The following is an 18283-nucleotide window of genomic DNA, read 5'->3' as shown; positions in this document are numbered from 1 at the left end:
CACATAGGGTAGCGTACAAGGAATGTTATGTTATTCCTCACAGCTCTAGAAGATAGGAAGTGTAAGATCAAGGTGCCGGAAGATCCACATCCAATAAGCATCTGCTTCATGGTTCACAGGTGACATCTCTTTTCTGTATCTGCCCATGGGGGGAGGAGGGAAAGGTTCTCTAGGGTCTGTTTTATCAGGGTGCTAACCCCATTCTTTAGGACTCCAACCTCATGATTTAATCACTTCTCAAAGCCCACTACATTAGGAATTCTACTTAAACAGAAATTTGTGTGAGTGGACACAAACATTTAGTCTACATCTTCATACATATAACCAAAGCACTAAGTTAAGACCAGAGATATTTTTAATGACATTTTTGCATGGTTTTTGAAATTCATTCCTGGACCCACCCACCTACTTTAAAAACAAAGAATCATGAATTGTGAGATTTGGGATTTTTCACTGCTCCTTCTCTACCTACATAACTAAAATTAGCTTAAAATAGAAGGACCTAACTCACCAGAGTGCTGTGAAATTACCTCAGTGGGGAGATGACACATGTGCGGGTTGGGAAAAATGCACTGTTAGGGAATACAAAACACCTTTTATATTAAGAGACATAAATTCTTTCTTGTTTCATTTTTTCTTTTAATTAATTAATTTATTTATTTTGCTAAGGATCAAACTCAGGGCCTTGTGCATGGTAGGCAAGTGTTTTACCACTGAGTGACACCTCCCCAACAAGATCAATTCTTCATCACTAAGACTTTTAATCAAATAAGCCAACATACCTCATGTTTTAAATCTATCGTAAAGTCAGATTTCAGGGATTCGCTCTTTAATCTCTTGGTGAGCCTAGAAAATAGAGACAATTGATTTTTTTTAACCAGAAAAAGTATCAAATAAGAATAATATATTTCTGAGACTTTTAATGATTTGAAAATAGATACAAATATAAATTTTAAGATAGAAGTAAGAGTATAACTTTCTTGATGAAAAGGAATTTAAAAAATACAATGGTTTGCTGACCAGTACATGAATGCAAAACTTGTTGCAGATACAGCACTCATTATTCCAACATCTACCCAATAACATTCACTCCAACCTAATCAAATCCAACCCAATCCAATCTAATCCATTGTTTTGGGAAATAAAACCATGTACTTTGTTGACCATAATAACCTTTACATTAAATAATGACAGAGGGGGATAAAAAGAAAAAAAGTGTCCGTGATAAAGAAACAAAAGTGCTACTTTTAATAATCTTAATGGATTATTAGGTTGGGGTATTTTTAGAGAAAAAAAGGTGGATTTGGGGTAGACTAAGTTTTTTTTGGGGGGGGGGGTTGAGACAGGGTCTCACTATGTAGTTGAGACTGACCTGAAACTCACTATGTAGCCCAGGCTGGTCTCGAACTCACAGCGATCCTCCTGCCTCAGCCTCCCAAGTGCTGGGATTACAGGCATGCGCCACCATGCCTGGTGTAGAATAAGTTATTTTTATTTGAGACTTTTTTCTTTAAAACAAAATCTTCTGTGCCTCCTTTCCCAGAGAATAAAGCCTCAAAATCCTGACTGGCCTTGACAGCACAGCTCTCCTCACCATCTGCCCTCTTAGTACTCACTCGATCAACTGCACGCTCCTCCCCACACGACAGCTGACTAATGTGTCTATAGCCAACCTTTACTTAGCAACCTTTTCCAGCTCAAGACCAAATCCAAGGGCACTTTCTCTGGGAAACTCTTCCAGACCTGCCCAGCAGAAAGAAAACTTCCTTTGTTCCCCGAGTACAAAGCACAGCCCTATAATATGCATTAACATTTGTCTGCACACATCCTTCACTGTACTACAATATCTTTGTATCAAAGCACTGCCCAGTGTTCCTGAACAATATGAGCACCACGAACTCCCTCAATGAAGGACTATATATTCTTTTGCTACTAGCTGACTGAGACAAAATTACGTATTTACCAAAATCACTTAAATATCATATAAATATTGTTTGACCCAGTGTTGACTGGGTCACCAACTTCAATTATAAAACCCCTAATACGTATTTTTAACTACGAAGAAAACAGTGATTTTTAAAAGAAAGTCATAATAAGTTTCAAAAATTTGTACTGCATTTTTAATTACTGTATATCTTACGCTGATTGGGCCATGAAAAATTCCTTTAACAATCCATTTGTTAAATAGTAAAATAATGATTACCAGATAAGGATATAAAGGAAGTAGGGATAGGAAAGGGTTGGTTAATAGGTATAAAAGTACACTTAGCAGGACCTGGAATTTAGCTCAGTGGTTCTGCCACCTGCCTCACAAGTGCAAGGTCCTGAGTTTGATCTCTGGTACCAGGAAAAAAAAAAAAAAAAACTTAGCAGGTAAGTTCTATTTTTCTATATGACAGTAGGATGACTATAGTTAATAATAATTACTGCATATTCCAGATAGCTAAAAGAGAAATGACCCTGATGTAATCATTACATATTCTGCATACGTATCACAATATCACATAAATATTATAATCATGTATCAATTAAAATTTTTAAAAATTCACTTCTGATTACAGGAAAGATAAAAGGGACAAATGTAGATTATAATTTATGTTTATAAAGCATTGCCTCATAGTTGATAGGAATGTATTAGCAGTAGGGAACAACAAAAGAAGGCCCAAGAGCTAACTGTCACAATCCAGCTCATTATCTGTGCACAGACCTGTCAGAATGAGTGGGTCAGAGTCACAGAGAAACTACACCCTCAGATATATTCCTAAAATATATAAAGGAGAAAAAAATCTGCTCTGGCAAATGGAATCCTATCCTGTTTGAATTCTACTCAGTTGTAATCAGTTTTCATAAATCAATTTTATCAGGGTATCTCTGGAATTTAGATTCGTGTCATGTACCTTCGAAATTGGATCGGACCATAAAGTATTCATCTCATTCAGACTCCACAGACAGGAAACATCATACCTGGGCTTACTGCCACAGGCAAAGGGCACAGAGACGATCAGAAACCAAGTGGCACGTGACAGTCACTACTGATGGTTACGCTTCACACACCCTTCCTAATATACTCACAAATTGTTACTTTGAATATGTACTTTTTTTTTTTAACTTTTCAAGTTTTTTTCTCACTTAGTTCTTGAGAAGTTTTCTTTCAGGAAAAACTAAAGAGCAATCCCTAAAAATGGTAAGTACTTTTCATTTTCCTATGCATCAAGCAAGATAGCACACATTTTTTCAACTGTGCATTTTAGTAACTTACAATGCCCAAAACCAATGAAGCCCAGAAATTTTAGTTACTTGGATCACACAGTTCTTCACATGCCATTGGGCACTTAGTCATCCTTATATTTAAAAGCTGTTATGCCATGCCCCCAACAGCACACTTCTAATGACAGAACCAGCTAAACTGGAGGTATACAAAAGATTTGAAGTCCCTTTAAATGAGTACCAGTAAAACTTCCAAACTCACTTTTCTAGTTTTGCTTGTAAATCAATGAACAGAGCAAACAGAGCAAGTTAAGGAAGGAAAACCATTTATTTTATGTACGTATGTATGTATGTATTTATTTATTTATTTTTGAGACTGGCTCACTGGGTAGTTCAAACTGTCCTGGAACTTACTATGTAGCCCAGGCTAGTCTTGAACTCGCAGTGATCCTCCTGCCTCAGCCTCATGAGTGCTGGGATTGCAGGTGTGCACCACCACACCCGGCTTGGAAAACAATTTAAATAAAGTTTTCTGGTGGAAAAGCAATGAAGAAAACCACCAAAAGTTTTCTGTAATTACATATAGTTGAAGAAAATCATCTTATTGGGAATTAAAAATAAAAGAGTTTCTCAAAGATGCAAGCTTTTTATAAAATAATGAAGACAGATCACTAGGGAATGTTACATGATCCTCATGTGGGTCTTTTGCTGGAAATGTTGAGCATTGGATAGTATTATCCAACTCATTGATGTGGGATTACTAGGCCAAAGGTGACTTTTGATGGGAAATACTTTAAGACAATATATAACGTGAAATTTGTTTTAAGTATCCAGTTTCTCATGATGACTTGGGCAGAACAAAATAAGTAACTGCAAATTATTAATTTACCTCAGAAATGAGCTACTAAGTCAAAGAAATTAAACAAAAGAACTCAACAGCTAAGTAAGCAGTGTTCATGTCTATATTATGCAGTTTCCTCTTCTTTCTTAAGTAAATTCTGATTTTGATTAAATACTGAGTCCAATAATTAAATAGGCTCCAGGGTCAAAGCATGATTAGTCAGGGCCAACCAAACCACTGAAATTCTATGTGTTGGTACAGTGCCTTAAATTGGCCCAAACAGAAAGGATAAGCACTTACTTTTCAGAGCAGGAGAAGTTCTCTACTACTAGAGATAAATAGGAAATAGGTAGTATAGCCGTTTTCACTATGTTGATTCATCCTACCAAAGAGCAGAGGATATTTTTCCATTTTCTTATATCCTCTTCGATTTCTTTTTTTCAGAGTGCTGTAGTTTTCAGTGTAGAGGTCTTTTGCTTCTTTCGTTAGATTGATTCCTAGATACTTCATTTTTTGGATGCTATTGCTATACAGATTCAATGCAATGCCAATTGAAATTCCAACACTATATTTCACAGAACTAGAAAAAATAATCCAAAAATTCATTTGGAACCAGAAGAGACCTAGAACAGCAAAAGCCATCCTAGGCAACAGACACATGGCAGCGGGTATAACAATTCCCAATTTGAAATTATACTACAAAGCCACTGTGATTAAAAACAGCATGGTACTAGGAAAGAAACAGACCTGAGGATCAGTGGAACAGACTGGAAGATACAAAAACAACTCCAGATGTACTCAGCTACCTCATCTTTGACAAAGGAGCTGACCATCCTCACTGGAGGCAAGATAGTCTCTTTAATAAATGGTGTTAGAAAAACTGGATCTCAACCTGCCAAAGATTAAAACTAGACCCTTATCTTTTACCATGCACTGAACTAAAATCCAAGTGGATTAAAGATCTAAATATTAAAACAGAAACACTAAACTTGCTGGAAGATAAGTTAGGCAGAACTTTTGAAGACACTGGCATAGGAAAAGACTTTTTGAACAAATCCTCAGTAGCACAGGAACTAGCAGAAAGAATCAACAACTGGGATCTCATCTTATTAAAAAGCTTCTGCACTGAAAAAGAAAACATCAACAGAACTAAGAGACAACCTACAATGTGGGAAAAACTTTTTACCAGCTGCTCTTCAGACAAAGGACTATTATCTAAAATATATAAAGAACTCAAAACAATCAGCTCCCCCCAAATATAAAGACCCGATTCAAAAATGGGCATCTGAACTGAACAGACATTTCTCAGACAAAGAAGTAAAAGCAGCAAGTAAATACATGAAAAAATAACAGAAGGAAATATAGCAAGCATATTTGGTAGCAACTATCTCTTCTTGCATTCCCACCCCTTCTTCCCTGATCCTTCTAAGAACAGAGAGTGTAAAGTGTGTGGATGCTTGAGCTAGGCTGGGAAAAAAGAATTCTTGCAAATTAAAACCACAATGAGACATTACCTCACTTCCATAAGAATGGCTATTATCAAAAAGACAAAAGACAACAAATGCTGGTAAAGATGTGGAAAGAAAGGAACCCATGTTCACTGTTGGTGAGAATGTACATTAGGAAAGTATGAAAAACAGCTGGGTGGTTCTTCAAAAATTTAGAAAGAGAACTACCATACAATCTAGCTACCCCACTACACGCTGTATATATCCAAAGGAAATGGTATCGGTATGTTGAACAAACATCTGCACCCCCATGTTGGCTGCAGTTATTATTCACAGTAGACAAAAGACGGAAACAACTTAAAGTGACCATCAACTGATGAATCGATAAAAAGAACATGGTATCTTTATACCATGAAATGCTATTAAGCAACAACAACAACAAAAAGAATTAAATCCTGTCATTTACATCAACATGGTTGGAAGTGAAAATCATTATGTTAAATGAAATAAGCCAGACAAGTACTACATGATTTCACTCAAGATATGGAATATAAAAAAGCTGGTCTCCAAGCCAGTGGTGGTGGTGTATGCCTATAATCTCAGCACCTGAAAAACTGACGCAGGAGACTTTCCATGAGTTCCAGGCCTGCCTGGGCTACACAGTGAGTTCAAGGCCAACCTGATATACACAGCAAGATCCTGTTTCAAAAAAAAAAAGTTGGTCTCATAGAAGTCAAGTGTATAGTGGTGGTTACAAGAGGCTGGGGAAAGTAGGTGGGAGGGAGGCTGGGAAAGGTTAACCAAATGGGTAATAAGTTACAGCCAGACAAGAGTATGAAGTTCTGATGTGTTACTGTACAGAACAGTGACTGCAAGCAATCATTATATACTATATTTCTAAAAGCTAGAAGAATGGAGTTTAGATTTTTTTTTCACTATAAATAATAAATGTTTGGGGGATAGAAATATGTAACCTGGTTTATACAGTACAAACTAGATGCATATATCAAAATATCATAGGGCTGGGGATTTAGCTCAGCAGTTCAGTGGCCTGCCTTGCAAGCTCAAGGATCTGAGTTCAATGCCTGGTACCAAAACAAAACAAAACAAAAAAAATATCACATGGTACCCTATTAGTATGTAAATTTTTATGTATGGACGTATCAGTTAAAAATAAATTTTAAAAATAAAATATAAGATTTGCTGTTGTTTCTGACTTTGAGTTTGTTTGTTCTTTATGGTGCTAAAAATGGAACCAATGGTCCACATATGCTAGGCAACACTGCACCACTAAGCTACACCCAGTCCCACACGGGTGGTTGTGCTGTGGTAGTGTTGTTTAGATTTCATACTGGGAAAGAGAATATTATGCTGTACAGATTTGTGAAGGTAATAGTGAAGAACTCTTAGCTAGCCATGAATGACACGGTATCTCTTATTCTGTTTCTTCAAAATCCCAAACCCAGGAAATAGAATACTTTGTGAGATATTATATCTGAGGATACAAAAATTAAAAATATTTTAACAACTTCTCATTCTCTAAAGACCACAAATATATAATTAATCTAAAGAATTCAAAATAACAAGGTTCTATCAATAACTATATCTCCTGAACTACATACAACTTAATCATGTATACTAAGACAGCATCACTGCAGCTCTGCATATGAAAGCTAGGCATAATTACCTACAGCCAGCTTTGTTTCCTGCCCAGCCAGGGTACAAGTGTGCAGACAAACACACACAATTAGCCATCAGCTCCCAACCCGGGCACCTTACTGAAGCATTTTCTTATTGGGGATCAAAGTTATAATAAGAAACCAGGTCCCTTCACGATGGTAATGTTTCCATGTGCACAGTTCTCAAAGCATTTACCTGGTCTCCCTTAATCACGTAACTTATTACTTGCCTTATTTTGCAGGTAAGAGGAAGGAGAGAGAGATTGAGTGATTTGTCTAAGGGGACTGGAAATTGACAGAACTGAAGCAAGAACCCTTAGGGCTCTGCTCCTAGTTCCCTTTTCCCACTCTATCACATGCCTCTGGCTGAAAAACTCATTTGTGATCTTGAGATCCAACACTAACAGAGCTCAGTGAAGTAAAAGCTGATCCACACACACAAAAGCCTAATAATATATTCTTACTTGTTAACAAGTGGAATACTAAGGGCCCAGCCAGCAGCAAAATCTGGATATTTAAAAACCGTAGGATTTTCAGAAAAGGCATAATGGTGAATTATTGTAGATTCTTCATCATGCAATGCTTTTCCTAAAAACCACTCCTGTTAAAAAAAAAAAAAACATAAAATGTAATTTTTTTAAAAAGCCATTTCATGTAAGACCAGAAACAAGGTCATATCATCACTTTTAGTTAATTATATCTTAGGTGATAAGACAGCACAAATTATATATTTCTACAGAATTTGAAAAACACATAATTATGATAACATCATAATTTATACATATAAAAATAGTTAAAGATCAGATCATCAATATGAATAACCATCATTATACCATAAATGTATAAAAGTTGTATTTTCTAGAATATTCCATAAAAAATATTAGCATGAGCTGGGCGTGGTGGTACACACCTGTAATCCCAGCACTCAGGGGGCTGAGGCAGGAGGATTGCTGTGAGTTCAAGACCAGCCTGGGCTACATAGTGAGTTCCAGGTCAGTCTCAACTACATAGTGAGACCCTGTCTCAAAAAGCAAAACAAAACAAAAACAAAAATATATATATACAATATATATATTTATGGTGAAGAAAGCCATAGTTCTTTATGTTCCACTTAGGTTTTCATAGAAAGACTTGAAACATTCCTCCAAGAATCCATACCTATTTTATTTATTCATTCAATAAGTATTCATGGAAAATTTAATATTCAATACAGAAACATAGCTTATACTATATGGAGAGATGGAAATTAAGTAAATCAATATAGTAACTGAATGGGGGATACCCTAGAAAGAGAGGAAACCGCTTAGATATATCAAATGAAAGGAAAGAGAAAAGAGTATCAAGGAGTCAACTGTGCAAAAATCTGAGGACAAGCAACTGAGACAGTAAATGCAAAATCCCTGGGGTAGAAAGAATCTTGATACACTAAATGAAAAGAAAAATCTAGCACAGAGTAGAATTGGGAAGCATGAATAAAAGAGGAGTAGACCAGGGCATGTTTTATGTGTCAGAGGGAAGAAATACAGATTCGAAGTGCAATGAAAGACCTCTACTTCTGACCACAACAGAATAGCCTGGATCAGTCCTATTCTCACTAGAAACAAGTTTATATGCTAAAGAAATATACAAAATAAATGACCGAAGACATCAGAAAATAAGAAAAGCAGACAAGGACATGAAAGGGTTAAGATCTAGAACTGGAAAAAACATTCACAGGAAACCCAGATTGGCAGCCTCTTTCACTTAAGGCATTTGCCAATTCCCCAGCTGTGAATATGAGGCAGCAAACAGTAACTGAGAATTTCTGCTATCTCCTTGGACTGAGGAGACAGAGGGTAGAGACTACCAAGGACATTTAGGGGATCTCAGAGAAGTAAGCCCAAGATTCTGATGAAATTTTCCCTTAACTATCTCAGCAACACAAAAACCAAGGGCAAAAGACAAAAAGTGAGTGGAAAGCAAAAGAAGAGAGGATAAAAATCTGAGTAAAACCTTCCATTGTCTTGTGATACTAAGACACCAGTATTGTTTAGGGCTTCCTAGAGCTCCAGATCTATCCAAACAAGGTCCACAATGCAGAATACTACATCCTCCTGTAGAAAGTTGCTATCATCTCAGACAATTTTTCACATAAAATATTTGGTATTTAGTCAAAACCTATCACACAGAGCAAGAAATAAGACGAGAACAAAGACAAAAAGAGGAGGTGAAAAACAAAGAGATGCACAGGTAAATAACACTTTATAGTCATCAAAAATTTTAAAAAATAATTATGATTAATATGCTTAATTAAAAGATAGAGAACTGTACAACTAGGATTTATAAAGGAGAGTCTGATGGAAATCCTAAACTAAATAAATCTAATAGGAATTCAGAAAGATATTAAACACAATGGAAGAGAAGATTCATGATCTGAAAGATAAGTCAGCAAAAAAATCCAGATTGATGTACAAAAAAGAAAAAAAAAAGAGGACAATAAAGAAAAGACCTCAAAGCAATATAAGACACAGAGGAAAGCTCTGCAATGCATGAAATCAGAAACCAAGAGTAAGAACAGAGACAGAATCCAACTAAAGCAATAGCTGAATAAATTTAGAATTTTCTAAAACTAATTGAAGCCAACAAGACATAGATTAAAAAAGCCCTATAAAATCTAATCAGGACAAACAAAAGCAAACCACACATAAGTACATAACGATAAAACTGCTCAAAATCAAAGATAGTGAAAAAATTTTAAAGCAGATGGTGTGTTTTGGGGGAGTGTCCAGGGAGGGAAAGAGGTACTGTATACACACCTCTTTCAAAGGAACAAAAACATGATATGCAATTGACTTTACAACAGAATTAATGGAAAGTAAAGACAATGGTACATCACCTTTATAGTAATGGAAGAAAACTATTGCCAACTGACAATGTTATATCCAGTGAAAATATCTTTGGTGGAATGGGAAACCAAAGGAAGTTTTTGAGCAGCAGAGTGGCAGGATCTGAATTATTGAAATGCTAGATTATTAGGCTGACAAGAGCAGAAACCAAGAAAACAGGTAAGGGCCTCTATTACACTCAAGGTGAGAGAGGTGTAGGTCAAGGTAACCTTGACCAGAATAGCACTATTAAATATGGAGATAAGTTAAATGAAAGAGATATTTTGGAAATAGATCCACTGGGAAGATCAACTTTTAGTTGAAGGGGGGGAGGAGAATCAACCACAAATCCTACATGTTTTATATGAAAAGATGGAGGGACACTGATGCCAATTCTGAGAAGAGGAGGACTAAAGATGAAAGAGGTTTATGAGGACATTAAGAGCTCGGTTTGGAACACATCAAGTCCAAGATTTCTAGATAAGCAGAGATATTTAGTGGACAGCCTGATATAGGAAAGGGTTGCACCTAGCATATCTTCCTACTTCCTTTAGACTCTGCCATATGAGCTCAGTGAGCTACTCCTTGAAACGCCTACACAAACTTCTAAGTCCACCCTCAATCTGTCTTTTACCCCCTAGCCTGCATTATTTTTTTCCTTAGCACTTGTCTATCTGACAATCATGACATGTCAGACTGACAATCTGACAGATCATATATTTATTTGAATTTTTGCTTATTGTTTATCTCCCTGGATTAAGAGTACCACTTCCGTGATGGTACAGATATTGTTTATTTTGTTCACTGCTGTCTTGCCCAGTACGCCTAACATGTATGGGTACTCAAAAGTTTTTGTTAAATGAATAAAGCAAGCCCCAGAGAGGCTGAAGAAACTAAAATATGTGATTTAAATCAAGTACCCTAAGTTCTAAAGGTTTTGTATATTTTTTCTCTTATCAAACTAATGCCATGTTTCTCTATTCCTAAACAGTATATAAAAGCAGAAAGGTAAAGTACTTAAATACTCTTAAGTATTTTTAAGGGCATTATTGTACTGTGATTGGATCCTAAATAACTCCCAGGGCCCTAGTTCTGGTCAATTCAGCAACAGGATATAAAAGAATGTGTGTAGAAGCTATTAACATGACTACATTTAGATTCACAGACTCACATAATAGCTTTCTTCTTGATACTTTGCCTGTGGATACATTAAGTCACTACCAGTGAGAATGTCAAGTATCAAGGTAACTGACCTCAGTTTGAGAAATTTAACAGGTTTTCAAAAAAAAAAATCAATACTACAGCTCTTTATCAAATTATTAAACCTTAATATGAAAATCACTCCATTTAACATATCATGCTAGTATAGCTTAATATAAAGAAAATGAATACCTCAATATATTTTGATCCCTTCTTAGTAATTTTTCATTAAGGTCTCCTGTTCCAAACATAATTTTATGTAAAAATTTATGTTGTTATATTTTATCTAACTGCAATTCAGCTATCATAAGGTATATACAATTATTTTTCAATATTTTGTACAGGTTATAAAGTACTTTAGGGAGAAAATCAATACAATCCACGGAAAGAGCTACACCTCCAACTTTGTTAATGATTTTCTTAACAGCTTCATGAAAAGGACAATTATAATCAAGATAAACTTTTAAAGAATAATAGAGACAATGTTTTACTAATAGTATCTTAGAATTGTTCTTAACCAGCATCTGTGTTTCACTTCTATTAAGAATAAATCAAAAGGTTAATACACTTCATCAAACACACATATATTAAAGGCAAACTGTGGGAATAAAACAAAGACTTCAAACAAGATATGAAAATTTATAGAAATCACCTAGGAAACAATTTAACAAAGATTATTTTTACATTTAAAATACTGTATTACAGTATAAATTTACATTTGTAAGAATGAAGAAAAGAATAAAAGATACTGAAAAAAATTAGAATCACATAAAATACCTAATCCCCTAACACACTAATAATTAGTATTTAATGAAGTTTATTTGGGTCAATATCAAAACCAGATTTGCTTTATGTTTTTTTCCTATGATTTCAAGTAGTAAGGGACAAATCCACACCAGTTTGTACTAACTTCAACATTATGTAATCTTTATTCCTAATGCTAGTTTCAAGAGAAATAAAGCATCCTAGATTTTTTCCCACATGGCAGAGTTCAGAAAAGAGGAGAAAAAGTCTCATTTTACCTCTGTTCTGTACTTGCTTTTCATGAACTTGCTTTGAACTTTACATTTATCATTCCAATTTTCATTTAAAAAGCACAGTGAGTTACCATCTCCTATACAGAATTAGAGCCATGGAAAAAAGGAAAATAATCTCCAGGTGAAATGAACACTAGGAGGAGGTTGAAACTCCTACATCCTAAAAAAAGATTTGGGAGTTTTTCTCTAGTCAAAAAGAAACATAAAAGCTTAACAAATGGTTTACATAAAACATGGCAAAAAAATACACAGATGCAGGTTAACATCATCTGAAAAGACTGATGAAACAGGTTCATAATTCTCTTCTTGGAAGACATTATATTTTTTCACTTAATGACCATCTCATCCTATTGTATCTGTACCTTTCCCAATCCTTTCATCATTTAAAGTACATCAAAATCAGTTGTTTTTATTACAGATTATCCACTATTTGAAAAATCAATCTACCAATCACTGTTGGATCACTGTTGGCCAACTCTTTTACATTTGTAACAACACACAAGCAGGCACTCACAGCTTGTCATTGTCCTGACCCTCATTAAACCCCACTCATTTGTGGAGTGGGCACCTGATTAGGGCAGGCCTGACTCTATTTATATCAAGTTTAAAAGGTCCACAATGTGGTCAGGTGCCCACCAGGGCTTCTGGAAGAAAACTGAATTACAGATTGACTGTTGCCGTGTTTTCAAGCAGCTCTGTAAGTCTACCAAGTCTCTGAATGCATCCTAGAAGAAATGATAATTTAAGGGTTTTTGGTTACTCACAAATATTCGCTGACCACCTCCTAAGTGTTAAATAGTCTATGTAAGACTAAGGATTCAGGGCAGTTACAATACAGTTGCTATATCAAATCTGCACCAAAGAAGACTTGAAAATATGAGTGCAGTAGCGAACTTCAAAGAGTGTCTCTAAGGCAAGATGCATCCCTTCTCACATACATTCCTTCTTAGCATTTCTTCTCCCTGACCCATCCTCTTCCCTCTCCCGCTACCTACTACTCATCCTATTTGAGCATTCAAACTCTATTAAATTCTTGTAACAGCATCTTATGCTTCCATTATTACAGATGTGTTAGCTTTAACTATCACTGATTTTCTAACTGTTCATCATCCCTGTTCTTCTCTACCACCCATGCACTCAGGATCCCCGTCTGTTCTGTCCCAGTGCCTGTCATCCATAGAGCCTAACACACTTCTGGTATTCAAAAAGTATTTCTATATAAAATAATACACTTCCTACTACCTGATTTTTTAAAAATTTTTTCTAGGATAAACTGTTACAGAACTCTAGGCATAGTTTTCTAAACCTCTGAAATTCCTAACACATATAGACAGACTTTTTTCACTTAAAATGGTTCATTATACATCCCATCTCTCTCTAAACTATAAACTTCAGAGAATTTTTAATATTTTTTATTTAAATTTTAACATAATTTTCCAGATTAAATATTATTTCATTAATTTCAATTTCAAATTAAGTGTTTTTACTATATTCAAGTATCTCATAATCAAATTTAAATATGCTCTGAAGCAATGCCCCAAAAAGGAAAGTGCTGACCTCAAAGTTGTATTTACCTTAGATGCGTCATATCGTCTGAGTGCTTCTAAGAGTTTTGGAATTTGTATTCTTGTCTCTTCTTCACAGAAGAAAATCCATGATGAATTTCTGCTATATGATACAGAAAAACTAACAAAAAGAAATATATTACAGTGATCATTTATGTAAAACGAATATTTAATAAGATTTAAAACTTTTGTAGAAAACTGATAAAAGGCAAACAGAAAAATTGATAAAATGAGAAGACATTTGAATTATTTTTCCTCTATAATTTTCTTATACTAAGGTGTACAGAATAATTACTGTTCTTAAAGTTCACTGTCTCTGTATTGCCACCAGTCCAGAATTCAAAGAATTTTCAAATATTACTTTGAACTGTTACATTTTTTAAGAAGAAATACATTTAAAAATAAAAGGTTTACATTTTAAGAATCAATCATCAAGAAACCTGGCTAACAGAATAATCATAAAAAGTAAAACTCAAATTTATTTCACTTACTGAGGAAAAAAATACACCCTCTTAATAAAAAAATTAGTGAGCACAGAGAATTGAGGTTGTAGTGTCAGTAATTTTAAGTTAAACATACGCACTGTGGTAACAACGGAAGGATGGTCCATGCACCTTCCTGCTTAGCCAACTGATGAAGGAGGAGGACTCTGGGGAGTTCCTGAAAACATAATGACCATAAAAGGTAAGAATATAGCTAGATACTACATTTTAGAAAAATGGCACAGCTATGTCTAAAGATATGAAAAGTTACTCTCTGTATCATTCTCTTTTATCTAGTTTGTGTCAATATAAGTTTGCGCAAATAAGAATCTTGGCTGAATATATACAACCTCCCCATCACCCAGGCACACAGTGTTGCTCAAGATCAACAAGGAAGGTCTTTGGTGAAAGTAGGAACCACTCAGAAATCTAAAGATTTACAAAGGTAAGTGAAAGGAAAGAGACCAAGAGGAATAGTCAGAGATAATTCAAAGGTACAAAACCAATTTTTAATTTTATAAACAATATATATAAACCATGTTAAACCCTCTAAACAAGCGGGTATAATATCTAATCTATCCTATTTGGAAAAATTTTGTTTAAAATGCTCTAAAAATATCTTTTAAATTATTTTAAAACACCACAGAAATGGAAAGGTTTTGGCTTAAGTACTAAAAATATAATAATTATTCTGGTAGTAAAAGGAATAGTATAATAACGGAATGTACAAATTTATAAACATAGAAGGAACTAAGTTTCAGAAATAAGGCACAATTGTGGTTACATAAATAAACATTTACCCACATACACAGAGAAAGATGAGTATTTTCAAGGCTATAATTGTTAGCTTTGAAGTAAAAGTACTATTTGCTGTATTACAAGTTGCTACAAAAGCAGATCATATCTACTATGCTTTAACTTCTTTCTCTAACAAGCTTTATTATATCTTCTGGTGTTTTATACTCGTTATAAAACTATATTCCTGGTAACTATCATTACAGACAAATTTAAGAATAAATGCTTAAATATCTGAAATATTAGTGCACTGATATGGATTACACATTGGTCTTAAAATTCACACGTATTTATTATTTAAGAATAGGAAAACAGTTTTCTTTTATAAATCTTTGGAACTGAATATCAAATAAAACTTCATTTCTTTGTTTTATGTAATATTTATTTCAACTTCCATGTACAAATATAAAATGTAGAAACAACAGTCAAAGTTAAATCAGACAAACAATGTAGCGCATTTGAAAGAAACAAACCTAAGCCTACGCTAGCAGTTACTCAGATAGTACAAGATAAATAAATAACACAGGAACTTCCCTCTCTCATTTGTGAATTATCCAGTAATTTTCACTGTCTTTTAAAAACTGAATGCTAATATGAAGTAGATAATAACAGAAATATAGCAAATACTTTAAAGAGTTTTACCTAAGAATAGTGCTAATTACAACATAGTAATTAAAATTATGATGAACACTTTATAGCAATGAAAATATCTTTATGCTAAAATGGAAAACAAAGACATGATTCCAATAATAAAAGAAATCCATAAATAAACAGGGACTGAGGAAATCAGTAAATGAAAATATCTCTGTTGAGATGATATAATGAGGAGGTACAAACTTTTAAAATTCTCTAGTGCACAGTTGTTTTTAAACATTGATAAAAAATGAAACATTTCAAGTGCCTTATTGATAACAGGTCCCAACGGTGTATGAGTATTGAAAATACAAAGTAAGTTCCACCTTGACACTGAGTAACCTGGACTTGATTTATGCTAGAGTAAGAGAAGACCATCTTCATTGTAAATAAATTTTTATCTACTGCACTGATCCAAAAGGCCCAAGAACATTATTATACACACACTAACCCAGGTACACATACATATTCAGATTTATCAGCAGTTCCTCTAAGAAAAATAATAAAGAAAATTCACAATAAAATTTTCTAGCAAATGATCTCTGTTCTTATCACTCAGAACTACGATAACATTCTATCTTCCTATCACCACCACAAAATTTAGAACTTCATTAAAGGTGTTGAATCACCAGTTTATAATACTTTTAGATGCAAACCTATTGTTTTTAATGTCATTGGATATGTCATGAAGAGGTTTTAAATACAAAAATCAAAGAGAAAGAAAAAAACATGCCATCAGCATTACCAAGAGCTGTTTAGAATAAATACAGTAAAGGCACTCCTACAAGCACAACATTCTGCTGTCCATTTAAATGATGCCTAATCACCAGACCATGCTATTTCAAATCTAAAAGGTACAGAGTCAACCGTGAAGGGACTAAAAGTATAAATGTGGGTATATGACAAGAATGGGAAAAGAAAATGAAAAGGTTGATCACACGAATTTAAAGTCTAATGTCAACTATCTGTTTTTTTTAAATCAGTTTGTCTCTGAATCAAAGTCTACTTTTATTTCCATGGTCAGCATCTACTGGTAGGCATCACAGTCACTTTGAAGACAGAAAGCCCACTGGACTTATAGGCATCACTTCCTTTGCCTTTATAACAAACATGTTATAAACATATTCATATTTAAGTAGCTAATAAATTTCTGAAAGCAAATTTAAGACCAACAACCTAATTCATTAGTTAACTGTTACACATCTTCATTATCTTCATTTGGACAAAGGCAAAATATTTTAAGAATGGAGAAAACTTATTACTCTTGATATACAGGGGAAATTATGAAAAACATATCTATAAATATTAATGGCATGAATTTAAAAGTTACAATTTGAGTATAGATGAAAACAAATGAATATTAAATATCATAAATAATCTTATTTGGCAGGTTTGGTTTTGAGCCACTTTTGTCTTTTTGCCTCTGGAAAAAAAAATGTAACAATTTAATTCTATGCTGATGAAGACTATTTCCCAGAATTTGTAATTTATAATTTGTTCTTACTTAAATTTAACCTAGAAGCCTAGAATAACATTGTTTTATGGTCTAATTGTCTTATTATTCAGACCAAATGCTAATAAACTGGAAAGCAAAAGCCATTACATTTGTTAATGGCAAAGGTTAAAGGCAAAGGTTCTAAGAGACTATATTCTGTTTTAAGACTGACTACAATTCAATAATAATTCCAAAATTCAACTATTATATAGCTGTTAGACATTGAACTGAGCTTTCAGAGTTACAAATAAATTATGATGAAAGTTAACACTGTTTACTGCTATAATTCATTTCATAAGAGGTAGGTACATCTTATGAAGATAATAAAGATGTATGATAAGCTTTTTGGAACACACATGAGACAGATTTACTAACCTTTAAAATTTATTTATTTAAAGTATTTATTTAAAGACTAGTAGATTATAAGTGATGTCATAATAATATACTTTCCAGAACCCCGAGTCTATATTTAAAAATATAATTATCCTAACTCCAGATACCTGTCTTAATCTTTAACAACTGTACTTTCCTAAAAAGAAAAAATATTACATCATTATTTATAAATTTTATTTCACAAATGATTTACTCTGAAATGTATTATTAAATAGATTTTTATAGTTCATATAAACCTTTTAATTAATCATTCATTTACTCACGAAGCCAGGAAAGCACAGTATTAAAGCACCTGATTTCTGGAGACACAACATTTGCATCTGAATTCAAGCTCTATTTCCTTCCAACCCAAGTGATCATGAACAAGTTTTTAAATTTTGTTATGGCTATTACCTCATTCTCTAAAAAGTTAAGGACAGTCTTGGGGGTCAAGTGAGTTAATATATACCAAACACATGGCACATGGTAAACTCATGATGAGAGCTAACATTTTTACTGTTTTTACAGTATTTGTCAAACACCTACAATGTTCTAGGAACACAGTAAATAACTGTGAAAAGACTGGCAGAGTTGTTGGCCTCTTGGATCTCTCATTCTAATGAAAGACAATGGCAATAAATAAATAAATCTACAAAAGAAAGTCA

General features: G+C 34.0%; 1 protein-coding gene across 1 annotated transcript in view; it reads right to left on the bottom strand.

Moving 5' to 3' along the window:
* Positions 1 to 18283, bottom strand: part of B3glct (beta 3-glucosyltransferase) — a 114671-nt gene that overhangs the window by 60662 nt on the left and 35726 nt on the right. The window contains exons 4-7 of the mRNA XM_010623884.2: positions 14425 to 14501; positions 13851 to 13962; positions 7640 to 7776; positions 783 to 846 (exon numbers count right to left, since the gene is read on the bottom strand). The gene's annotated coding sequence lies outside the window, so the exon portion shown is untranslated. The remainder of the gene's footprint in view (positions 1 to 782; positions 847 to 7639; positions 7777 to 13850; positions 13963 to 14424; positions 14502 to 18283) is intronic.

Source organism: Fukomys damarensis, unplaced genomic scaffold (assembly GCF_012274545.1).
Source record: "Fukomys damarensis isolate Sample0158 unplaced genomic scaffold, DMR_v1.0_HiC HiC_scaffold_38, whole genome shotgun sequence".
NCBI lineage: Eukaryota > Metazoa > Chordata > Mammalia > Rodentia > Bathyergidae > Fukomys > Fukomys damarensis.
Note: the sequence above shows the minus strand (reverse complement) of the source record. Positions and strands in the feature narration are given on the sequence as shown.